This window comes from Danio rerio, chromosome 13 (assembly GCF_049306965.1).
Source record: "Danio rerio strain Tuebingen ecotype United States chromosome 13, GRCz12tu, whole genome shotgun sequence".
Taxonomy (NCBI): Eukaryota; Metazoa; Chordata; class Actinopteri; order Cypriniformes; family Danionidae; genus Danio; species Danio rerio.
In genome coordinates, this window is record NC_133188.1 from 13100069 (window position 1) to 13127089 (window position 27021).

At 37.5% G+C, this 27021-nt stretch overlaps 1 protein-coding gene across 7 annotated transcripts in view; it reads left to right on the top strand.

Moving 5' to 3' along the window:
• Positions 1–27021, top strand: part of lingo2b (leucine rich repeat and Ig domain containing 2b) — a 53286-nt gene that overhangs the window by 7575 nt on the left and 18690 nt on the right. Inside the window, exon 1 of one of the 7 annotated variants that reach the window (XM_005156564.6) lies at positions 4800–4865. The exons of 3 other annotated variants lie outside the window; for them this stretch is intronic. The gene's annotated coding sequence lies outside the window, so the exon portion shown is untranslated. Of the gene's footprint in view, positions 1–4799; positions 4976–5005; positions 5459–27021 lie in introns of those variants that run through there. 3 more of the 7 variants (NM_001145582.2, XM_073919706.1, XM_068212891.2) reach the window with 3 other exon arrangements.

The following is a 27021-nucleotide window of genomic DNA, read 5'->3' on the forward strand; positions in this document are numbered from 1 at the left end:
GAGTCTTCAGTTAATTACTCAGTGATTCAAATAATCTGGTCAGAGCAAGTCATCAGTTAATGATTTACTGATTCAAGTGATCCATCAAAGAGAGTCTTTGATTACTGACTCAAATAATCTTGTCAGAGTGAGTCTCCAATTAAAACTTCATTGATTCATATTTTCCGGTCAGAGTAGATCTTCAATTAATGATTCACTTATACAGAGGATCTGGTCAGAGCAGATCTCCAGTTAAAGACTCACTGATTCAATTGGAATTGGAAGTATATTTGAGGGCTCATAATGACTTAGTTATGGTCCTTGTTATGAACATACCTTAAATTCCCCAAAATTCCAATCCAAAGCTCAGCAATAATGTCTGGCCAATTATGTGAATGAACGTGTAACTCTTGAACCATCTTCATGAGTTTTAACAATAAACCTAGATGTTATCAGATTAGCCTGTTTGTCTATTTGTGATTTAAGTAATATTTACATCCAGCTGTCTCCCGGAAAGTTTTATATTTCATTTAGCTGCTCTCTTTTATGCATGTTCTCTTTGCACAGTAATGGGACACAGGCTGGTATATAAAGCAGACAGGTGGATGTCAAAATTTGCGAATGAGTCAAGACACGTACCTCGGTCTCTGTAATTTGCCAGCTCTGCTCACTCTGAATGAAGACTCACATCGACAAGCTGTCAATGTCCAAAAGTGAGAGAAGCATTACTGCATTAATAACTCGTTTTTTTTTTTTTTTTGGTTCTGTAAACATTATATTGAGGTTTGATAGAAATTTATTTGTCACCACTTGGATTTTTAAAGTGAATCTGGTAATAGAATGCCGTTGTCTTTCTTATAATTAATCACAAAGAGTGGGGGCCGGGGGGTCCGTAAGGTGCAGAAGGTTCATCTTGGTGTCATATATACCAATAAAGTATACATATTATTGGTTTACCTTGGGTTACCACTTCAGTGGCAGTCAAAATAAGGCAATAGTATCTAGATGCAGCCTTTATGATGCAAGCTAAGACTGCATATCTTAGTGATGCACTGTGAGGTGTACGGTTAGGAGTGGGGTTAGTTGAGCCCATTAAAAAGCATTGGATGCAGCTCAGATTGCACTGTATCCGGCATTTTTTAAAAAAGGAGTGACTCTGAATTAATCTCCAGTGTGAACAGAACATTTAAGGCCACGTTTGCATGACAATGATGTAGCTGAAAAAAAAATCCCATTTCCACATGGTTTTCATGATCCACATTTACAAATTCTGGGCAACAATCAGGGCCGGTGCGTCCATAGAGGCGACCTAGGCGGCCGCCTGGGGCGGCAGTATAGAGAGGGCGGCATCCGCGACACCTCCCTCACCACACGCATCCTCAAATATATTCGCGCATAGACGACCGAATAGAGCGGGCGGCGTCAGCGACACTTCCATCAGCACCCGCGTGTCCTCAGTTATATCCGCGCATAGGGCGGCAGAATAGAGAGCGCAGTGTCCGCGACACCTCCCTCCCTCCCTCCCTCAGAACCCGCGCGTCCTCAGTTACATCCGCGCATAGTGCGCTGGAAAAGAGGTCCGCGACACCTCACTTCATTTTCATAACCGGTCACTTTCGTTTTCACAATGAGGTTGAGGGCGGCATGATCGTCCTCTGCCTAGAGCGGCAGTTTAGCTTGCTCCGGCCCTGGCAACAATACTATATTATGTCACACTACAACTTGTGCTGCTAGTGTTGTTTGTATGTTCATGCTCATGCTTTGTCCCTCCCTAAACACAAACCATGCACATGAATGACATCATCATTTTCTTGGGTCTTTCACAACAGCGGTGTTTTTAAACGTTTTCGGTCCCAAAAGCGCTGTTTTCTTGTAAACTAACAGGCAAAATTCTTAAAAGATTTCTCATTTTTGCCTGAAAGCATTGTTGTTTGAAAGGCAGCTAATGCTTCATTCACACTAGCAGCAACTTTGTAGCTGCCTGTCGCTCTGGGTGGCAACCTAAGTCTACAGCACAGAGAATACAACCAGCCTCTGAGCGAGCTGAGAGAGGATCATGTGAGCCCTACTGGCTGTCACTCAAGAAAGTCATTTTACATTTGCATAAATATAAGGATTCTCACCAGTGTTGCCAGATTGGGCAGTTTAGAATTTGATTGCGCGGGTAAAAATATGGCATCTGAGGGTTGACAAAATTTGGGCGGTTTTGAAATTTTACTTTTATATGCAACTTATTCAACAAAACATAACTGTGTGTGTTTACTCCATTTGGTTACAGGAGGTGAAGGAAAGTTGTATCAAAATCTGACTCCCTGGACATACCTGGCTTTCGATGTGCACGCACATCACTCATCGTCTGCAGTTAACACTTTTATCGATAATTTTTTTCCACAACTGGCAACAAGAACAAACATAGAAGCGTCTGATTGACAAGCAGCACCTAGATCTGTTTAAAATTTTTAAACGCCAAATGTGATCAATTCATACCCTATTTCGAAAGTAAAGCATACTCTATTAGGCATTGTAGTCTACACAACATTAAGTGCAGTGTGTGGTTGAGAGGGGGGCAATGATTCGATGTGATTCGGTTATGTTGTGGTTCTGTGATTGCTGGTGTTGGTTGCTGTATGGTTAAAAATTATGACAGTTAAAGTAACTAGGCTAAATTTCAACTTAAATGATTTAAAATAAAGTGTGGTTTATTTATAAACTGATTTCGAGAGGATGACGTGTTTATGATTGAACACAGCTAGTACAGCATCAGCTCTGTATATTGCACCAATTAGATGAATACTAACACACTATAAATAACCAGAGCTTTCTTCTCCAGTCATCTTCGTCTTGAAGAGTCCCACCTTCCATCCCTACTCCATCCCCCTTCTCAGATAGGGTAGCACGAAGGCTGAGGCAGTGGTTAGCACTGTTGCCTCACAGCAAAAACGCCGCTTGTTCTGCCCCTCTCCGAAGCCGGTCAGTGTTTCTGTGCAGAGTTTGCATGTTCTCGCCGTGTTCGTGTGGGTTTTCCTCCCACCGTCTAAAGACATACACCATAAGTATATTGACTACTTCAAAATAGCATCTTAAAACAATTCTAAGCCAGAAATATTGCAGCACGTTTACAAGCAGGGAAGTTCTCAAGATCTAGCTCAAACTCTCATCTCGCCCTTCAAATGGGAGGGAGCCCCAGGCTTGAGGATATTCTGAGCTCAGGGCTCTCTCCAGGGACAGCATGCCATATACACTTTATTATCAATCATCATCTAAGTGTGAACTCTTAAAACAAAATATGAATCTAATAATTTGTGCATATTTTATGCGTTTTGGCTGGTTTTGGACAGCTGTTGAGCTAGAAAAAGTCAGCTATATCTGGCAAGACTGTTCTCAACTTTGTTATGTCGCTCGACATGCCCACCTGGTCGTCAACAGTCGCTGTCGCTCAAGTAGACGGAGGTCGCCAGAAGTCGTTTACTCTCTGTTGAAATGAACGGTCGCTTGACGCTTTGCCGCTGTGAGTTGCTCTTAATGTGAATGAGGCTACAATAGACTTTGCACTCTTTGTCAGACCAAACATGCGTATATCTTTAGCATTACTGTAATTCAGTTACGTCAGGTTCGCCCAAGCTTCACCGTAATTGTCTCTGGGTATATTCGACTTGCATGTGTGGGATTCCAGCTCCTGGAATGTGCAATAAGCTTTCATCTCTTTGATATCAGATCAGCATGACAGAATCAGATGATAGAGCTCAACAATTACAGCCGCACCTTTGAAAACACATTTGGCATTCGACAGAGCACATGCTGCATACATTGACGCCCCAGATACTGTCGACTAACTCTGATGATATACATCAAGGCTTCATCTGTATGGCCGACGACCTCTTTGGTCAATTATTTTCCTGTTAGCGAGGCTTAAACCTGTCGGGGAGTGGCTTAATTATAATTCCTACTACATTGCACACAATTACCGGCTGTAGCGTCCTTTGTTTAGTATGAAGAGCCTGTCATGCTCCCAACGGCAGATTGCCATCTACACCATGTTAATGGGAATCAAACATGGCATTTCATGTTACCTAAAGCACCACAAGGGAATCGAGTCTCACTTTGTCCGCTCAGTTGAGTTTCGTATTGAAGCTCGCATTGCTGGACAAGCCAAGTGCTTTGTAATCTTAGAAAAGGCGGCGGGTTTTAAGGCATTTGACTGCAGCTATTTTAATCTGAAGACTTGGGCATTAAGTCAGACGCACGATAGAGCGGTAGAAGGGCCTCCCTGAGGGCTAGCCGGTTACACGAGTAAAGCTCAGGAGGGGAAAGCGAGAAAATGTGCATGCAAATCAGCACCACTGCCTTAGTTTTCCTCTTCTGAATCAGAAGTGTTGTGTCGTGGGGCTTTACCAATGCCACTTCTTTCTTTCTTTCTATCTCATGTCATTCACCCTACATTCCCTTCACGGGCGAATATCTCCATGACGACCCCATCCTCTGTCTCTCCATCTCCGGCCTCTCTCTCTCCCTCTCTCTCTCTCTCTCTCTCTCTCTCTTTAGTGTGCGTCATGAAGATGAAAAGTGCCTAATCCCCTTGTGGAACTCGAGTCTAACAGACACACATGCAGAATCCCTGCTTTTGGGAAGACGTCACACACACCAGCGCGTCACTCTCTCAGAGCGAGCGCAGCTTTACAGCGGGAAGCGCTGGATGGAGAAGGAAGAAGGGAGAGAGGGAGGGTGCCGATAAACGCTTATTGTTCTTGAGGAGCCTGAACTGGAGGTGTGGCATCTGCCGGGCGTTGTCAGGGAGACAGAGTGCTGGCTGTTCCCTCTTCCTCTTAGCTGATCACTCAGACGGGGGACGCTGCTGATCCTTATGGCATCTAGAACAGCAGCCACAGGTAACCGCCTAACCTACACCTGTGTTTGCCGTAGAGTTCGGACTGTTTTGACTGCCCGTGCATGGAGGTAAAGAAACACTAAAGGTGAAGAGACACTCTGCGTGTGGCAGGTAGGACTGGATCAGAGGTGTGCATGTGTGTGTGTGCATTGTGACTCATAAAGAGGAAAGTGGTGGTGATGTATTCTGCCAGGGGTTGCTGCGAATTTTCACAGCCCCGCTCCTGTTGTGTTTCAGTAGAGAGGTAGGAAGGATAAAAGACACAGGAGCGGAGGAGACGTTGTTGAATCATCACGTAAGTGTGTCACTAGTTCACTTTGTCTGTGACGGTCAGGTGTCGTTAACAAGCTCGGGCTTAGCGGAGCTCCTTCGGCAGGCACGGCGATTCTCCCTCCTGCCGCGTTCAATGCTTCCGATCTCACACACTGATAGACTAGAAGAGCTCTGGACAGTGATGGATGCTATTCCTAGGTAAAGCGCAAAAAAGTGTGGATTTCAGGGGGAGGAGAAGGACAGGTTTGAGGCTGTCAGACATAATAAAGGAGACCTGCCTTGGGGAAAGACACGCAGAGCTTTGACTGACTGACTGAATAAGTAAGTAACTTACTGGATGAATTAGTGTGCGAGGGTGGGAATCAACCATTTGCATTTTCATCTTATCAACGGGTGTCGTCATATGTGGATGTGCATGATTATTTGCTTTGGATAAACTATAAGCTCAGCAGATCTCCAGGATAGGCAATTCTATTTTCGCATCCATTAGGGGCTGAAGGAAAAGGGGGGAAACGGAGATTGAGGAAATGGACCTGGCAAGTTGATACGAGGCTATTTAGGTGTGCAGCTTCTGTTGAATTGTCGGCGAGATCTAGGGAACATTTCATTTTCAGGCACTGTAACTTTTAGAACTATAGCTGTGAATTAGTGAATGAGATGAGTGTTTGAGTTCATGCTGGTTTTCAGATTGTGAATGGATGTGTTCTAAGAGGAAGTTTGTAACACGAAAGAGTGTTCTTTATAGATTTTATGATTAAGTTTAACAAGCCCTAAGATCATTCTAAAGCATTGCTGTCTACACCCTAACACCTTCTGATTAATGATCCTTAATGTCCGACCTAATTAAATCACAGGATCGTGTGTAATCGTCACCCTCAAGAGAAACGGCCATTCTTTACGTTCAGAAAAACAGAGAATTTATTCCTCCTCTTTACATTTTACCTCTTAATTAGGCTCAAGGGAAATGTGCTTTATTGTAGTGTATTACATGATAATTATCATGTAATTATTATGTAAGGAACGTAACACCAATTTCACAGTGTTTAACAGGTTTAATCTCTGCTTTATTCTCTTCGTAAGCCACACCAACAGGTCCGTGTTTGGTATTATGTGCGCACTGCATTCATTTCGCTGACACCTTGTACTAACTGGACCATAAAATGAAGCAAAAAGGTTTACTCAGATTAGTCCTGCCATATTTCAGGAAAGCCTTCAGACTGTTTTCACAGAACTTCACAAGTGCTGCAAAATCTGAATGGTGTTTTACATGATTGCCCATTGAATTAAAGCAACATGCTTTAAATGTAAATGTAAACACTGAAGATGTGCATTCTGCTACTGTTAAAAATGCTTTCCGAGGCATGCAGAAATGCATTTAAATTAACATAAATACATTTTTCTTTTATACTTTTTGATATCCGCTTTGTCTTACACTGCCAAGTGACTTATTAGAATGTGCATATATTGTATTGTTAAAATTACTCTTCAGCAAAATGCAAAAGATATGAATCAGGAATAAAGCCAGAGTGGCAATTTAGAAAGTGGCAACAAGAAAGTGCCAATGGAAATGTACTGCTGTCTGAAGAAAAGAGTTATTAGATGTAGGTTGATTAAGTGGGTGTTCTCATTTATTTATTTCGCAATGAATTAACACCTTTTGCATTGCCTTTTTGCTGGGATAATTGTGTGTTTCACCATTTTTTTCCCCCAAATCCCTTTATCCAAGTCAATCACTTTGATTTTTCATTAGAAAGCAGTGCACTTTCCCACAGTCTTGGCAGGATTTAGTACTGTGAACCATTTAAAAGGAAGAATTAAATAGCCATCTACTGCAGCAACAAACATCCAACTAAGGGTAGAGATGTTTCTAGATGCAGAATAAGCTCAGTACACCGCATGTACTATGATATTAAAGTAATTGAGTACTAGTGGTAAGCGATGTAAACCCTATTTCTCTTGGGAATTTGTAAATCACAAGTCTGTTTCTCTTCAGAGCCAAGCCTAACAAGTCTGACAGTTTAGCTGGCTTCATTAAGGAACTTTGAGGGATGCCAACAGGGTTACAAATTAGACACACTAGTGTTAACAATCTGAAGTGTATAGCAGGGCATATGGGGAGGATATGCTAGAGACGTTCGACTGAGAAGGGATAAGTCTGATTTTACCTGGAGGCATTCTTTTCTTTCTTTCTCGCTTCATTTGGAGTCCAGAAGTAGCATAATACAATTGTATATCAGCAAGGATTCACCAGCACTTCATAAAAATTAATGATCCCTGTTGCCATTCGTGATTCAAAAACCTTTTAACATTCATGGAATCTTTTCATTCTGCAAAAGCTAGTTTAAAGTGGGAAGGACATTTTTAAGATGATTAAAATATCCCTCAAAGTTTGAAAAATGCTTTATTTAACGATTTTCTTCCTGGTAATTTGTTGCTGCACAGTGTTGTTTTATTGAGCAGAACCTTATTTTTTGTTCTAATTTTAACGAATCAATGTTTTAGAAGAAATAGCATATGCTTGTGTGTAACAGAACAGGATTTAAGCTTTGGGACTTACTACTTCCTCATTAATGAACCCTTCTTTTTCTCTTAGTTACATGCCCTGTCAATCTTCTTGTCATTTTATCCACATTGCTTTCATATTTAATTCTCTACCATATGGGAGATGCGGCAGCAGGTTAATCTGCCATTCGCAGTTCTTTCATGCAAAGAAATCTCCTAGGGTTTTTGCATAATTACACATTTAGAAGTTAGCCTAATGACCAGACACGTCTTTATAAAAGTTTGCATTCTTGTTGCAGATGAAGCATATAACACAGAAAAGTTTAAATAAATTTTGTACACAATAATAGATATTAATTAAGAATCATTCAAAATGTCTTTACCAAGGCCTTTCCACCTAACCATCATCTTGCGGCTACGCCATGTTTGTAGTTTGCAATTTTTTATCCGAATTTTTAGTTCTAATTGAATTCTCATCCAACACAAATTGTATTATGGGCATTATTAGCTGTTAGAGTATCCACAGGTCTACCTTTCGAATTTCTACCATAAATAAAAGACCATTCTAATTATTTTGGAATACTCAATTTAACATACTATAATTTGGGACATATTAATTAAATTTTCAAATACTATTTAGGATAGATAGTAGGTGAATTATTACGCAGGATTTTTTTACTACTGGTAGGGCAGTTAGATTTCAAAATATTTGGAATGGATCTCGATTCTGATTCCATGTTCTGGATTTGATGGTTCCTCAATCACTGACATAAATATATACATTAGATGTCGCCTACCCTGCTGTTGTCTATTGGAAGGAATGCGTCGATGGAGCCGCCATTTTGGAACAGGGTACGCTCCTTTGAAATAAATACAGTACCAAGGTACAGTGGAGGACTGTGGCCATCCAAAGCCAGAGATATACATATATACACAAATATGTATGATCGGGAGTTTTCCTGGATGTTAGTATGCATTTTTTTTTTTTTAAATTACGAAAATTTTAGTTTTACATCACTTTTCTTCATTGATGGATCAGTGATCGCACGGGCATTCCTGACAAAAAGCTTGTGTTTGTGTGTACAGAAATGTACTATCCACCCTCCCTGTTAAATTTGATCTAATCCGTGTCCTGAAACACACCTCTCCTGCTTTCACTTCTCATACTGACGGAGGGAGCGATTCGCTTGTGAATGAATGAACGACTCCTTCACTAGCCGACAATAATACAAGTTTCTGGCACCGCAGCATCTCGTTGTCATAATTCTTTTGCATTGTTTGCTGATTTTATTCAACAAAACTAGCATAAGCTGAGTATTTAGTGCGAGTTGGAGCTACTTTGCCTCATGGTGAAGGCAGTAAGTGACTGACTGTATTATCATCAATAACGTTACCTGTTGAACACAAAAGTTCATAACATACAAACACGTAAAAAACTTAATCTTCCCTATGGAATGTTCTGCCTTTGTGCTTTGTTTTCTTTGTTTGCTCGTTACTACACCCGTAGACAGCGCTAAAGTCCAGCATCTTCACGTAATAACACTGTCTTAACTAGTGCGGTTGAATGGCACTTTTACCAATGTGCACTGTACCAATGTGGCGGCGCTGTTGACGCATGCTCAGGGTCCCTATGCGATATCTAGTGTATATATCTATAAATCACTGATGTTGCGATTCTGTTTCGTTTCTTTAGTCACTCCCAGCTAGTAGTAAATAGGCTAAAAGGAAGCTCAATCAAGCAAATACTTTTAGCATGCCGAACTTGCATATCATGTCTAAAATGCATGTGTATACTGTTAAATAGAAATATAATAGCATTACAACACTGAAATAAGACTTGTCAGTCCAATGTGCTTTGATGTTTTTTGTATAACCGTAGCAGGATTTCAGCACTATTCAAAGAAACAATAACGTAGAATTATATTTTAAACAAAAATAAGATAAAACCCTTCACATCATGCACCTGTTATCTTTTTATTTATTCAGAGTGGAACTCAAAACCTTCTCTTGTGGACTAGTTTCAGTTTCACCATGTATGCTAAAGCTGTTTATAAGGCACGTACCTCAAACAACATGTGTACCATGTGTGCATTAGGCTTCAAGTTAAAAACTTGAAGGGTTCCGCAATACACATTTACATATATTGTTTGGATATTTCAGCATGATATACCATAACCAGCAGTTAGAAATTAAGGAATGCAAGCTGATCCGCATATATGGATATTTAAATCAATTTATTGATATGAATTTGTTCAATCTTATTACTATTATCAAGTGATTTCTGATCATTATTAGCAAGAGAGAGTGAAATAGTTAGTTCTTTTAAAATGAACAAGGAGTCGATTTCCCTTGACGGAATTCATTCCGAACTTTGCAATAGAGTCGACTGTTAATTCTCAATACCTTGGAATCAATTCTTTTATGACTCGACTCCCTGTTCTAACCACTTGTACAGCACATGAACATCTCAGTGTGTTATGTAAATATTCAATCAGTGTTTTGATCACAGAAAGAAAACAGCTTGTAAGCTAATTGTCACGCAAATTATCATTTACCTGCAGAAATTCAGAGTCCACATTTTTCTTTAAACAGTAAATTTGCACTCAAGTTGCCTAAATATTAGTTACTTGAACTTTTTTTATTCATTAACTATTAAATCTATTGGTTCAAAAGAATTTGTCATGAAAATCACATACAACCCATATTTTTGTTTAACAAAATGTTGGAGAAGCAGCTTAATACCATTATTAGATAACAAAAAAATTATTAAAGGGATAGTTCATCAAAACATGAAATTGTTGCAATTAAATTAGAATTGATTAAAAACAGTCAGTATAAAGCATATATTTTTCAATCCATAATGTAAATATGTGCCCAGGACTACATTTTTGAGAACCGACAAACATGTACTCTGGCCTGCGTTGTCTTGCAGTTTTTGTTTTCACAAATCCACTAGAGGGTGCTGTATACATTTTTAACAATCTCAAATACGTTACTGGGGCACGTTTTCTCATAAGTGCCATTTCTCGTAAACCCACCAGAGGCTGCTGTATACAATTCTGCGAATATTAACGTCCTCATAACAAGTGTCAGTGGTTGTCATGTATAATATATCAGTGTGATATTGACTGACTCACACACCCCATCCCCTAAACCCAATGGATAGTGTTTTCAAAGCAATCTAGAAGAGAATAGCCATCGTGGCCACATGCTTTGACCACACTCTTATGCTGCTTTTGGTTTTTATTTTACTTTGTTTCTAGAAATCATCCTTTTCCAGACTCAAACCCTGGTCGACTCCGCCTCCCAAGTCTATCGCCATTCGCAGTAAGCTACCAAGCAAACAAATCATGCCAGAAAAGCGATCCACACAGATCGATCGTTTACTCATAAAATGCAGCCAAATGTACCCACGCGCACGTATTTCTCAGTTCTGAAAAAATCTACATCAGGGCTCATATTCCCAATGAGCCTGTGTTGATTTTTTTTTGGTCCCACTTTATATTAAGTGGCCTTAACTAATATGTACTTACACTGGAATTAATAATTTGTCACAATACTTATTGTGTAAATACATGTATTTACTGTGTACATATGCTTGATTAAATACATGTATGTTATTACATCTGTAATTAACTTTTGTAATTACATTTGTTAATACACTGTTGACCATCCCTTACACCTTAACCTACCCTTAAACCTACCCATGCCACCAAACCTGTCCATAACCCAACCTCTATCCCAACTCAAAAGCACCACAAGTGTTCTTAAATACATTATAAACACAGTAAGTACATTGTATTTATTTTTTTGATGTAAGTACATAATAGTTAAGGACACTTAATATAAAATGGGACCTTTTTTTTCTCCTGCATGGTGTACTGGGAAAAACATACTGACTTCAAAACTGAGGTACGTACAGAACTCACCAATCATCTTTTTAAGTTCTAAAATAATTAAAAATTATATAATATTTATTTATACATGCTCAGTTCCTTAAGCTAAGACAAGAAAAACCTTGAACACAGTTGGACTGGAACGATTAAAAAATGCTTTGAGGAAGAAGGGATTAGATAATAAGCCAAAAGACTTATTTTATGTCTTCCTAATGCGAGTTTCCTCAGTCAAATATTACAGCAGAGGGCCCACTGACCCAAATATTACCAGCCTCGCTGGAGATATTATCATTGTGTATTTTGCCATAGTTTTATGAAAGCTTCCAGAAGCCACCCAAAGCAGCTCAAACGCTCTGGCAAAGCAAACCGACGTTCACAATTAAACAGATTCATTATACTGTCAGATGTATGACATGAATTAAAAAGTTCCCGCTCCGAATCCTGTCTGACTAAGCAAGTGTTTTTGCGTTTTAATTAGGCTTCCTTTTAAAATTGCTCTGCTTCAACTTCGCCAGCCCCGATGGCCTCCAGGAGCTTCCTGAGTGTCCTCTAGGGAGACGGCAGACTTTTTAAAACTAAATTTATTCCCTCTGTTAATACTATGAGTCATCTTTTAACGGCTAGTTTTGAATAACTCCTTTCTTCAATTTTTCTAAAGGGGGATTTTAATATATTCAGGAGTAGCCAATTCCATTCTATCTGTGCCTGAATGAACTGTAACAAGGCTCTGTGTGGTTCAGTCTGACATTTGCATGCAGTTCAGACCCTCATTGACACCAACCACCAGGGTAGTTCCCGCTGTTTTTGTTAATATATTTGTTTCTACGACTGTTTAACGCAGCGCTGTGCTGGAGAATGAGGTCATATATATTTGTTCCTCCGGCTCACTTGTTAGCTTGTTTGGGGACAAACAGTCCTCAAAAAGCTGAAGCCCGATAACTATCTCCGTAATCTGCATTATGTGCATGAATTAGCATATATCAGGCAACAAACTACATATGCATGTGGATGGATGTGTGGCTGTGTCAGTCAAGCCTGCGTGAGATTTCCTGAGTTTTTGGCAGTTCCGTCAACTTATGGAGTCATTGCCAAAGCAATTTCACTTAGTGTCTCACTTCACTTCTTTTAAATTAAACTGATTGACCACCAGTGTGTGCTATTAAGTATGATTATTTAGAAAATTGGTGCAGTGATCTTTTAGAAGGAGATGCGTTGGCTTAAATAAATTGTGTTTTGTTGGTGGCAGTCGTTGGCACATTGTCTAAGTGCCAACATTTGATGCCAGAACTGGTTTGGACTCATAATGGTAATGCACTCTATGGATTCAGAAACAGACTGGTCTTAAAAGCAACTGACATCATCCTGGTTTAGTTCCCTGGAAATGCCAGGCAAGGATAGATGTCCTTATATTACCAAGAGGAAAGATAAAACACCACTTTTGGTTTGCCTGGGTGAGTCATGACTAAAGAAAGTAGAGTCAAAATGAAGCGAAAAGCAAGGAAACTTTCCTCTACTGGAAAGAGGGCGGGGAGAAGCAGCTCATTTACATTTGAAGAGACACAAAAGAAAACAGGATCTACAGTATAGTACAATAAATGATTTGTGAGGTATTTTTAGCAGAAACTTCACAGATACATTCTGTGGACATCATTATGAGTTGGAGCATAACAGATCTAATTAAAAGGGGGTTATTTTGCTCATTTGTCTAGTTTTAATTTAAAGGGTTAGGTCAACCAGAAATGAAAATCTCGGGAGGTACGTATTTTTGCAGTTTCTGTTTTTGTGAATCTGCGAGAGGCCGCTGCATGAACTTTTTGGCATCTCAAATGCCTCTCGCGAGTGTTGTTCGCGCACACGCTGTTCTAGCATTAACTCACCAGAGGCCGCTGTCGACCAACTGAACGATTCACTGGGAGACCGGCCAATCGACCGACCCACCCTCCTCCTTCCGAAACCCAACCAATTTTACCGGTTGACCAGTCCGCCCGCTTACTTCCCTAAACCTAGCCAACGGTTTACAAAAGCCGTCCAGTAAAAAGAAAACCCATCATCTGATTTTTACCATGTTTTCGGATTTTACTACATTCTCGCCCTGTTGTTCACTCGTTCGTTTTATTTTTGGATTATGTTTTTGTCTTACCTGATTTCTGGAGCCGCTTTTCCCCAGACTCCAACCCGGTCGTCGTCCTTGTCACAGTCAACTCCTCTCTGCGTCAAGTCCGCCGACGTACACGACGAACCAACCTGTACAAACTGGTTGCAGTGATAAAGCCCTCCACACGGAGGTAAGCGGTCAGTGCCAAAATGAATGACATCATACCACCCCATAGCGTTCGCTTAAAAAAATTAAATGCAGCCATACATACCTCCGGCTATATTCCGGGTCTCCAGAAACGTCCACAGGATTACGTTTTCAGAATGAGCCTGTGTTGACAAAAGAAGATATTTCTAAGGGTTAGTTCACCCATAAATAAAAAATAACCCTGATCATTTACTCTCCCACATCTGGTTATTTATTTTGAGTACTTTATTTTATTGAACACATAAGCGATATTATAAGAAGTTATTTCAAAAGAAGATTCAAAATAAGACATTTGCCAATTGCAGGCACCCATCCATCTCCATACTGGGTATTTTCTTTTTCAGTTTTGGGTGAACAGTTCTTTTAATCTATAGCGTACCTGCTGTAAAGTACGACTGTAACCATTTGGCATGTACAAGTACACCAGTGTGATCAGTAGTCTGCTCCCTGGTGTGAGCAATCAGAACATTCACTGCATGATGTGATCAACTGCTAAATTCAAATCTGCTTTCCCGCATTCTCTGGCACTGAGCGCGCTGCTTGTCAGATCAAAATGTAATAAGGTTTGTTTTGTGTTCCAGACACTGGTTTTCAAGCAAAAGGAAACACTTGTGGTTTGTAAAATACCCACTGACGTCTATGAAAGATTCATATTTCAGTTAAACAGCCACATACTTTCATGTGCTTTGTGAGAAGTTGATGAATTTATGAGTTGTAAATCCAGCAGCTTGAATCTCTCCACTGCAGTACATGGGGCTTCTATGTGTGACAGCATTAACCAGACGTGATGCTATATCGAATTAAATTCATCTTTATTTCTATAGCGCTTTTTACAATGAATATTGTCTCAAAGCAGCTTAACATAGATGCCAAAAAGAGTTTCACTAGTACAATTTAAATACCGTCAATAGTGTAATTACATATGTGGTCCCACTTTATATTAAGCGGCCTTAACTAATATGTACTTACACAGGAATTAATAGTGGGAGACATCTAAACATCTTATTGTGTAAATACATGTATTTACTGTGTACTTATGCATGATTAAATACCTGTCTGTAATTACATCTGTAATTAACTTCTGTACTTACATTTGTAAATACACTGCTGACCATTCCCTACACCTTAATCCACCCTTAAACCTACCCATGCCACCAAACCAGTCCATAACCCAACTCCTATCCCAAACTCAAAAGCACCACAAGTGTTTTCAAATACATTAGGAACACAGCAAGTACATTGTATTTATTTTTTGATGCAAGTACATAGTAGTTAAGGACACTTAATATAAAGTGGGACCCAATTTGATTACATTTACTATGGAAATATCAGTAAAGAATCAGTAATTCCTGTTAATAAAGCTTCTATAAACTATTTTATTTGACAATGCCAAAACATTAACAAATTAAGTGACAACTCACATTGAAGTTTGTTGATCAATCCATGTTTAAAGGTGATCCAATCACTGTTAACTTCCAGAAAAGCCAAGGAATAACTCTGGTGATTGAAATTACAATTCAAACAGGAAGTCCTGACCCATGGCTAACAAAATAAATGTGTTTGTGCAAGCAAAGAGATGAGCCAGAAGGAGATGAATGATCACATGTGTGCTATGAGACATATTTTTACTTGTGAAAGTGTGTATCATGTGCACAGGTTCTGATGCGCACGCGAGGATATAGAAGAAGCTTTTAAGCTAGTTATCGTCTCGCAGTTCAGATCACAGCACATGTAAACAATATCAGTGTGCTCAGTTCTTTTTTTTTTTTTTTTTTGGTAAAAGATTTGTTGTTATAGAGTTCAGTCTTAATGATGTCAGCTACGCAATATATCGTTTTAGCATCAATATCGCAATGTGCACATCCACAACAGTCACATCGCTGAATCTTTAATGTTGATTCTAAATTATAGTAGACTAGGAGCTACAGAATGCATGGGATTTGTAGTCACTATAGAGTTTAACTGTGACTGTGAGCATTTCAAGACAGTTTAAAACAATGCTTTTCTTAGAATTTTTGCCTCGTTTCTATTCCAAATATCAAAGTTTTAAAACAAAAACAAGATTATTTGAGCAGAATATTTTGCTTGTTTTAAGGAAAAACTCGATTAATTTTTACTTATTACTTCTGAAAGTGAAAACAAAACCATTTTCACTTGATTTTTATTAAATATATGGTCTGGAAAAATTGAAAATCAATTTTTTAAAATTAAAGATTTTAGATTAAATTCAATTTTTGCTGTAGGATTAATCTAAATACAGTTAGACTCAGAAAAAAATGTGAAATTGGGCTATTCACGTCTAAAAAAGAACTGGTGAAACTGTATTCATATCACAATATATATCACAGAAAGTTAAAATATTACAATTGCATTCCAAACCAGAAAAAAACTGGACAAAGAAATACTGTCAAAAGATTTTTGTTTAGCATTCGGTCTATGATTTGCATGAAAATCCTAGTCTTTAACACTGTAAATAACTCTTCATGATAAACCTGTTCCAACAAAAATTGACAAGACAACAGTTTGAATGACCCCTTCAAATGTGTTCTTAATTTGTATGTAGCTGTTTATTTCTATTAAAGAGCCCATATTATACATGAAATAAGGTCATATCTTGGTTGTAAGGGTCTCCAACAACAGTCTAATATGCATGCAAGGTCAAAAAACACTTTCATGGTCTTATAATCTGCATTTATTTTTACCTAATTATCCCAGCGACTCCTGTATGAATCGTCCAGTGATTCATTTGTTCCCAAACCCCTCCTTAGCGCGGAGCTAATCTGCGCTGATTGGACCGATGACAGTCTGTCGCGATTGGTCGACTGCCTTCAGTCAGAGAGGGAAATGGCCAATAGCTAATCAGCAATTTAAAAAGTAATCACAGTTCATACACGCTCGATAGTGTAGGCGTGGACTTTAGCTGCCACACTATGGCGAGTGGATAGTGCCACAGATAACCGAACGAAGGAGACAGTCGTGTACTCGCCATACCACACACACACAAAAACACACACACACCTCCGGATGACAACGCTCCCGCTTCAGCCCGCACCCGCCAGGTTTTAGCCTGAGAACCCGCTCCGTTTTCTGCCCGCCGCGCCCGGTCCCGCTAGAGCGGAGAACACAACCAAATATCACCCAGTATACAGTCCAGACAGCCAAGCTGTCTGTATAAAAACACACACACAGCACAAAGTACACAAAGCTCGTTCGTTCGTTCGCTCTCTCTCTCGCTCTCTCTCTCTCTCTCTCTCTCCCCGCGCCAGATTTCTGCGGCGCGGGAATACATTTCCGAATAAATCGCGGGAGCAGAACTCTAGCACGGAGCTCCATAAACAAACAGCACGCGTCGCGTTTTTAACGTGACTTTGCACGCGATAAGATAATATATCCAGTTAACCTGATACAGTACACGCGGTTACAAGTAACAAATCACAACTAAATACATTTGCAAGCTAGAGTAAACGAGGCAACAACTTTAACCGCACGTACTTACACTTGAGAAATGTAGGAAGAAACCCATCCTGACGTCCATCAGTTACTCTTTACTGATCCTTCCTTTAACAAACTCAGATGAAGTATTCTTTGTAGCATGTAGCTTCCAGAAGTTTCCAACTGCTTGGTTATAATGCTGATGTTTCATCTTTGGGTAGAGACTCAATATATCCATCTGCAGTGTGACTTCAATCGACCAGCATGTTTGTGTGCGTGTGTTTGTGGGTGTGCGTGTGTTTGTGGGTGTGTGTGTGTGTGTGTCTGGGTTACTGCGTCAGAGGGCGGGGCCTCAGGTTTGAAATCTCCCGGGTTTGCGCGTGCACGTGAAAAACTTTGTTTCGTTCGTACGTCATGGCGAAACACCTAATGAGTCGGTATCAAGGCGACTCGTTTGAAGCACTATGATTCGACTCTTTTATAGATGAATCAACAGTTTTAAACAGTGTATTCTTACAGATTTAAGCCTTAGCTGGATACTTCACTTCACTTAGAGCTGTGTTACACACTACATGGAGGGGAATTTTCAAAAACCCATAATATGGGCTCTTTAACATTTTGGACTATGCTGGAAAAAACACCACTTTTTGGTTCATTGTGAACAGCCCTTTTGACTATGCCTGTCTAATGTGACTGTCAAACATGTGTTTATGCTGTAAACAAGAACCAGGAACACTACTGCAAATTATGTGACTTATTAAGGAGAGGTATATGCTGTAAGTCAATTATTCTTTAGACTCTGTATGGAAAATCCCATATTAAATTAGAGGCTCAAACCATATCTAAAATATAACAAAATCAGAGTTGTGCTTTTTTTTTTTTAATAAGAGTGCATTAGTGCCCAGATTGCAGCGTTGGTTCTATAAGCATTTCCCCATTCAAATTTCCCAAAAGAAAAGTGAAAAAGTCTCCATTAAAGCCTGCATCAAACCAAGCAGCCAGGGGGAAAGTCATAGCTTTACAAACTTTTATTTGAAGCAAAGAAATGAAATAAAAATACTTGTGTAGGTAAAAAAAAAAAACTACAATCCCATGAAGCATTGCACATGCAGTCAAATTAAAACAAAGGGTGAATTATTCATTCATTCATTTTCTTTTCGGCTTAGTCCCTTTATTAATCAGAGGTTGCCACAGTGGAATGAACTGCCAACTTATCAGGCATATGTTTTACACAGCGGATGCCTTTCCAGCTGCAACCCATCACTGGGAAACATCCATACACTCTCATTCACACACATACACTACAGATAATTTAGCTTACCCAATTCACCTATAGAATTAATTCACCTATTCACAGTATTTCGTGTTTCATAATATTAGGCGAAGCTAAACAAAAATCTCTTTTGGGGCACGTTGCTTGCAGCAATTTTCTGATGGAAGTTTAAAATAACCTTTATTTAACCAGGTAAGTCAATTGAGAACCAGTTCTTGTTTACATTGACTACCTGGCCAAGAGGCAACATAAAAAGCAGATACGAAGCAGCACCAACACGATACGATAACAATTTCACAGATGCAGATAATAACATAAAAAACCAAGGAAAAACTAAAAACAAGCACAGTCATCTTGTACAATTAACTGGATTGAATCTTTAAAGGATGATAGTGGAATAAAAGGGCTGAGCTTTAAGGTCTGCTGCAGATGATTCCAAGCATCAGTAGCAGAAAACTGTAAAGAGTAGCGACCAAATGAAGTACGAACTTCACTACTAGAAAACTACTAGAGGGCAGATTTATTTCGACATCTTTACTGAATGTCAAGAAATGAAGTTAATATAGTAAATATATATGTAAACATTGTGGAGTTTTCCCAATAAGAGATTTTTAAAAGAACAGAAACCAATGAGTTTGTTTCTCTGCGGAATCATGGTAAATGTGGTTTTCTTGCGCTATCATCAGAACCGAACAATAGTGGGTATTATTTACCCATGGCTAGGCTATAAATGTGTCTACATTTATTTTCATACAGTTTTTTAATTAATTTCAGTAATATTATTGACTAATATGAAAGTGTTCATACTCTGTAAAACCCAATAAGTTAACTAAAACAGTTTGAGGAAACCGAATGCGGCAAACCATTTAACTAAACTAAAGTTAAAGTTAACTAAATTTAATTTAACAAACTACTATATATATATATATATATATATATATATATATATGTATGTATGTATGTATGTATGTATGTATGTATGTATGTATATATATATATATATATATATATATATATATATATATATATATATATATATATATATATATATATATGTWTATATATATATATATATATATATATATATATATATATATATATATATATTTATTTATATATATATATATATATTTATTTATATATATATATATATATATATATATATATATATATATATATATATATATATAAATATATATATATATATATATATATATATATAAATATATATATATATATATATATATATATATATATGTTTATATATATATATATATATATATATATATATATATATATATATATATATATATATATATATATATATATTATTTGTGTTGAAATTGTCAAACATTTATAGTACTAGTAGGCTAACATAATCCTTTCAAGATCAGTTATTAAATCGATATGAGTGATATTCAGAGCAAATTAAGTTCAAACAACTTATTTTATTTAGGGATTTTCATTCCACATAAATCCATAGATTTTTTTTACAAAATTCTTCACAGAAACAGTAAAAAATGTCCACAGATTCTGTCTGACCCTACTCATGGCTGCTTTTCAAAGATTTTAGAAGTCTCTCTATTGATATTTACTAATATTGTGTTCAACCCCCTCTCCCAGAGATTATTTAAAACACAAAAATGATGCACTCATTTATTGCACCTGATCAAATTTACCTAAATTGTGCCTTTACTATTTACTTAAATCGAATTTTCTTGCTGATTGCTCAAACCAAGCCATTTCTCTTTGAAATAATAACCCTACCACACCTAATACTTGGAAGATTTACAGTGGATTTTTGTTTTCTACTGGTTTAGGGATTACAGGCTGTTAAAAAATTCTTCAGAACAGATACAGATCAGTTTTGGTGTTTTATGTGGTTTCATGTTTTAAGATGTCAGTCTGGTTTCAAATGTAGTTAGGTTTTTAGATGTCTCCCATTAACTGACATTTTACAAATATTGTTATTTACAACCCCCTCAGTTTATTTAAGAAAGAAAAAAAAAATGATGCACTTGTTTATAGCACCTGGTCAAATTTACCTAAATAGTGCCTTTGCTATCATTTGAGTTTTCTGTTTCTGTAAATAAAAACAATAGTCTGTTTAATTACAGACATTTACCGTAAAATACAGAAAGTTAAATTACAGGCATTTACCGTAAAATACAGAAAGTTATATTACAGACATTTATCGTAAAATACCACCCATTAACTTACAGATATTTACCGTAAAATACCGCCCATTAAATTACGGACATTTACCGTAAAATACAGAATGTTAAATTACAGACATTTACTATAAAATACTGCTTGTTAAATTACAGACATTTACCGTAAAATACCACCGTTAAATTACAGACATTTACCATAAAATACCGCCCGTTAAATTACAGACATTTACCCTAAAGTACCACTCGTTAAATTACAGACATTTACTATAAAATACCACTCGTTAAATTACAGACATTTACCATAAAATACCGCCTGTTAAATTACAGACATTTACCCTAGAATACCGCTCGTTAAATTACAGACATTTACCATAAAATACCACCCGTTAAATTACAGACATTTACTCTAAAATACCGCCCGTTAAATTACAGACATTTACTCTAAAATACCGCCCGTTAAATTACAGACATTTACCGTAAAATACCACTCGTTAAATTACAGACATTTACTGTAAAATACCACCCGTTAAATTACAGACATTTACCATAAAATACCGCCCGTTAAATTACAGACATTTACCATAAAATACCGCCCGTTAAATTAAAGACATTTACCGTAAAATACCACTCATTAAATTACAGACATTTACTATAAAATACCACCCGTTAAATTACAGACATTTACCATAAAATACCACCCGTTAAATTACAGACATTTACTGTAAAATAACGTCGTTAAATTACAGAGTAAAATACTGGAACTATTACAAATAATTATTACATTTAAATTTCCGGTACATTTCTGTAATTTACCATCTGTTATTTTACGGTAAATGTCTGTTATTTAACGACCGGTTAGTTTTACAGTGTACCTACACCCGCTGAAATGGTTGTAATAAGTTTTAGTCAGAGTGGAAGGTGAATTATGGATGGCAAAAAGATATTAGAGACATTACTCCTAAAAACCAATTATTGCACAAATACCTGGCTTTTGCAAGCACAAGCACACATATTTCCAGTATGAAATATAACATCTAGCTCTCTGTTGTGCTCGAAAATAATTAGTTATGCATAATTATTCAATTGCAAGATTACCTTTATTCTGAAGAATAATTATGAAGAAAATATACAAAATACAAAAGGAAATAGCTCAGCGGCATCTAAGTAAAACTTTCAAACGTGGTTAGCATTGAGGTCGTGTGTGTGGGAGTGTGTGTGTTTATGGTGGTAAGGGTTACTGTCTTGGTGGTGGATTTTGCCTGCAGGGTTAATTAGCATTGCAGAAGCAATGTCTGGAGGCAGTCGGCTCATCAAATCTCGCCTTTTCTCCGTCTCTCGCATCCCTTTCTTATTTGTGTATGAGTGTGTGATTGTGTACACGCGGAATATTGTGTATGCAGAGGAGAAATCAACAAGAAAGCATAAATGATGCTCTACTACACAGTATGGCAGTGATGAGCACAAACACACACATACAGACAAATGCCGAAGGGAGAAGGAAACCTGTTGGTCAAATAAACGTGACTGCACACGCATTAATGTTATTACCCAGGCGCGCAGGTGGAAAGATGAATCACTATGCCTGATTTCTTTGTCTTGTTTTTTTTCCCTCTCTCATGCATTGCAACATGCTCCTCTTTCTAGATTACCTCGTCTCAGTGCTTACATTATTCTTTTCGCCAGCTTCAGTTTTTATTTCTTTGCGTTTCTTTTTTTCTATTGTGTCCTCATCTATTTTCTCTTCCCTTACATAATATCAGTTCCCTCCGAGGGCACTTTGAGTGTCTTTCTTGGAAGATTTACAGTGGATTTTTTGTTTTCTATTGGTTTAGGGATTACAGGCTGTTGAAGAATTCTTCAGAACAGATAAATCAGACTGGTTTTGGTGTTTTATGTGGTTTCATGTTTTAAGATGTCAGTCTGGTTGGAAATGTTTTGAGCTTGTCCAATATATATAACTTAAAGACTTAAAGATCGAGAACACATTCAATTGTATAGACTTGATTGGTGGAATCGGCAATGGGGAAACAATCCTTCACTTCCCCCTCAATGGGGATTTATAGTGTTAACTCAGTGTTGGAGTGATAAACTGTAGTGAGTACTGAGATTTTTATCATTAAAAATGACACCCCTGCCAAATTAAGCATCCCTTCATTGAATTTGCTTGCTGATTGCTCAATCCATGCCATATCTCCTTCAAAGAATAACCCTTCCACACAATAATTCACCCAATACCTAGAAGATTTACAGTGTATTTTTGTTTTCTACTGGTTTAGGGATTACATGCTGTTGAAGAATTTTCCAGAACAGATAAATCAGACCGGCTTTGGTGTTTTATGTGGTTTCATGTTTTAAGATGTCAGTCTGGTTGGAAATGTTTTGTGCTTGTCTAATATATAGATGTAATCGAGAACACATTCGATTGTATAAACCTAGTTGGTGGAGTCGGCATTAGGGAAACAATCCTTCCCCCTCAGTGGCGATTAACAGTGATAACTCAGTGTTGTAGTGTAAATTGTAGAGAATACTGAGTTTTTTATCATTAAAAATGACACCCCTGCCAGATTAAGCATTCCTTCATCGAATTTGCTTGCTGATTGCTCAATCAAAGCCATTTCTCCTTCAAAGAATAACCATACCACACAATAATTCACCTAATACTTGGAAGACTTGTTTTAAGATGTCAGTCTGGTTGGAAATGTTTTGAGCTTGTCCAATATATACTACTTATAGATGTCATTGAGAACACATTCAATTGTATAGACTCGGTTGGTTGAGTCGGCATTGGGGAAACAATCCTTCCCCCTCAACAGGAATTAACAGTGTTAACTCAGTGTTGAAGTGAGTACTGAGTGTTTTTTATCATTAAAAATGACACCCCTGCCAGATTAAGCATTCCTTCATTGAATTTGCTTGCTGATTGCTCAATCCAAGCCATATCTCCTTCAAAGAATAACCCTACCACACAATAATTCACCCAATACCTAGAAGATTTACAGTGTATTTTTGTTTTCTATTGGTTTAGGGATTACATGCTGTTGAAGAATTTTCCAGAACAGATAAATCAGACCGGCTTTGGTGTTTTATGTGGTTTCATGTTTTAAGATGTCAGTCTGGTTGGAAATGTTTTGAGCTTGTCTAATATATAGATGTAATCGAGAACACATTCGATTGTATAAACTTAGTTGGTGGAGTCGGCATTGGGGAAACAATCCTTCCCCCTCAACGGCAATTAACAGTGTTAACTCAGTGTTGTAGTGAGTACTGAGTGTTTTTTATCATTAAAAATGACACCCCTGCCAGATTAAGCATTCCTTCATTGAATTTGCTTGCTGATTGCTCAATCCAAGCCATTTCTCCTTCAAAGAATAACATTACCACACAATAATTGGGGGAAAAATAAAAAGTGGGGCTAATAATTCAGGGGGCTAATAATTCTGACTTCAACTGTAGTTTGCGTCCGAGATGGCATATCTTCATATAGTACGCTAAAAACCGTATACGAGTAAAATGTCCGAATTCATCAAATTTGAAAAACAATATGTAAAAAGTACCCAGATAACCTACTACTTTCAGCGGGATTCTAAAGTGCGAATTGGATAGACGCCGCACTATCCCATGATGCACTGCGAAAGAATTTATGAACGGGAGTGAAGCGACGCAACTGATGTGGGTAGGTCACGTCATGATGACAAAATCGTGGATGTGGTATGTCCGAGTTTCATTCGTCCAACTCACATTCATACTGTATAAGGGATCCAAAATATATCGGCTGCCATATCGTTATCGGCCAATAAATGCAATTTTAATTTTATCGTTTTCGTTCCGATATCAATAAGCAATTGACATCAAGAACAAACATAAAATTGTTGTCTAATTAACAAGCAGCACATACATGTGCTCAAACGAATTTAAAATGCAAATGGGACTAATATATGACGCATTTTCTAATGTTAAAAATACCATCTGTATTTAGCTTTTCGGTTGTGCGGTGGCTCTGAACTGTCAAAACACCTCTCAAAACTTTTTTTGTTTTAAAAACTTTATGGAGTTTTAAAGCAAAATCAGTTGTTCACTGTATTAAAATATTTATCGGCTAATATCAGTTATCGGCATCCTAATCGTAAGAGTTATGGGTTAGCAATATCGGCCGAAAATCCATATCGGTGCTTCCCTATAGTGTATAGAACGTACTTTTCTAACAGCTGAGTGGTACATAAAAATTGAAATGCAATACCTACTAATTATGGAGCTAATAATCTGCCAAAACAATCTGGATTTGACAAATTGAATTGTGTTAATTTGAATTATTGACAATTGTAGTTTAATAAATCTGAATTTTTATATGGTGTTAAAATTGTTTGAATTTGAATTTCTTATTTTGAATTTCTTAATTTGAACTTCAAAAGTTGAATAAGGAAATATCTGAAATTTATAACAACTGAATTTTTAAAGACATATTTTACATTTTTTTAAATGTTCAAACGATTCTACTCATTAACTTTTCCCTGTTGATGACCCCAGACCTACTTTCTGCTGAATCTGAATTTCAGAATCTGAATATTTGGTTGAATTTTAGAATATTGAATTTGATGTTGTAAATTTCTTCATCTTGAAAGCTTGATATTGTATTTTTACAAACTGATATCTGCAGTGTATGAATTAGAACTCAGAACAGAAAAAAATCTTGTTTGAAAATACGTCTATAAAAAATTCAGCCTAAATTTTTTTTTTTAAATCTTAAATTTCGGATATTCACTTAGGAAATTCAAATTTAAGTTAAGAAATTAAAATTCAATGTTAGAAATTCAAATCTATTTTTAACGGCATAAAAAAATCAGATTCATTAAATTACAATTGTCAATGATTCAAATGAACACATTTCAAACTCAGATTGTTTTGATGTACTATTATCTCCATTACTGAGTAATAGACGATTTTGGACGCAGTCATTGTTTAGCAAAATTTGCTTATACACCTTCAATGCTTATTTAATTAGTTCCCGTTTAAGTGCTACAACATGGTTTTTTTTTTCTAATTGAGCAAATGGTAGGTTATGGATTGAAAAACTGAGATGGATCATCGTCTGTGTACTTACATTTTACACTACTTAAGACCCATCATTTGAAAAACAAACGACTGACAGTCTCGACAAACACACCCTAAATTAAGCCAATAACAGCTGAGCCCAGACGCCCCACTGATTGTGTACTGAACGTCTATTAAACACATACACATTGCATCAGCCCTGGCAGCCTCAGACATACACAAACACGCATGCATACACAAACATACTCATTTATACCAATAATCATGGCTGACAGCATGGCGAAACACACTGGAAAGAGCGAATTCCCCCCACACTTGCTTCTGATATCTCAGAAACTCAAATGAGTGAAGCTCCACGCTCGAGCACAATCATTTGGGTATTATTAAAGTATTCGGCGGATTCTCACCTGAGCTCTAGGGATATGAAACATTCAGAGATAAGAGCTTGATTGACAGCTCGGTTGCCATGGGTGCAGAGCTACACGGGGTTTCTTGTGCAATGCGAGAGACGTGAGAAGAAGCGAATGTGTAATAATGCAGAGATCAATTGCAGGAGTCAATAGAGCTCCACTGGGCTGGATCAGAGCATTGTAGAGATACCAGAGCGTGCCATCTGAAAGCGACACGCCGGGAACACACAGCCTGTGGCGTCTACATTTAGACACCTCTGTATGAAATGATCACCAAATGTAGTTCAAGCTCGGCCTGTAGTGCTGAATTAAACATGAGATCCAAAGACCCCGGAGGATCAAGGTCAGCACACACACGCTCTCTCTCTCTCTACCGTATGGATGATGATTTATGTACTGTATACTATACAAGTTTGGCATCAGTACTACTTTTTTTTTAAGAAGATGTTTCCCAAAAATGAAAATGTACTCACCCTCAAGCAGTTCCAAGCTGAAAACCTGTTCCATTTGACTTCCATAGTAGAAAGAACAAAACCACTACCTGACAAAAGTCTTGTCGCCTATCCAAGTTTCAGGAACAATAAATATTAACTTGACTTCTAGTTGATCATTTGGTATAAAAAGTGGTTTATATGAAAGGCAAAGGCCTCTAGTTTACGCTTAGTTTACCAAAATAAAATATTTGATTTTTAATTATTTAATTAGGACAGTAAAGTCTGACTTTGCTTAGACTAAAGTCTTGTCACTTTACAGAAATAATGTACAGTATAGAATATAAAGTTATGGTGCAGTGGAAAAAGCTCAATAATGTTCTGGTGACAGGGCTGGATAATCCTAGAGCACATT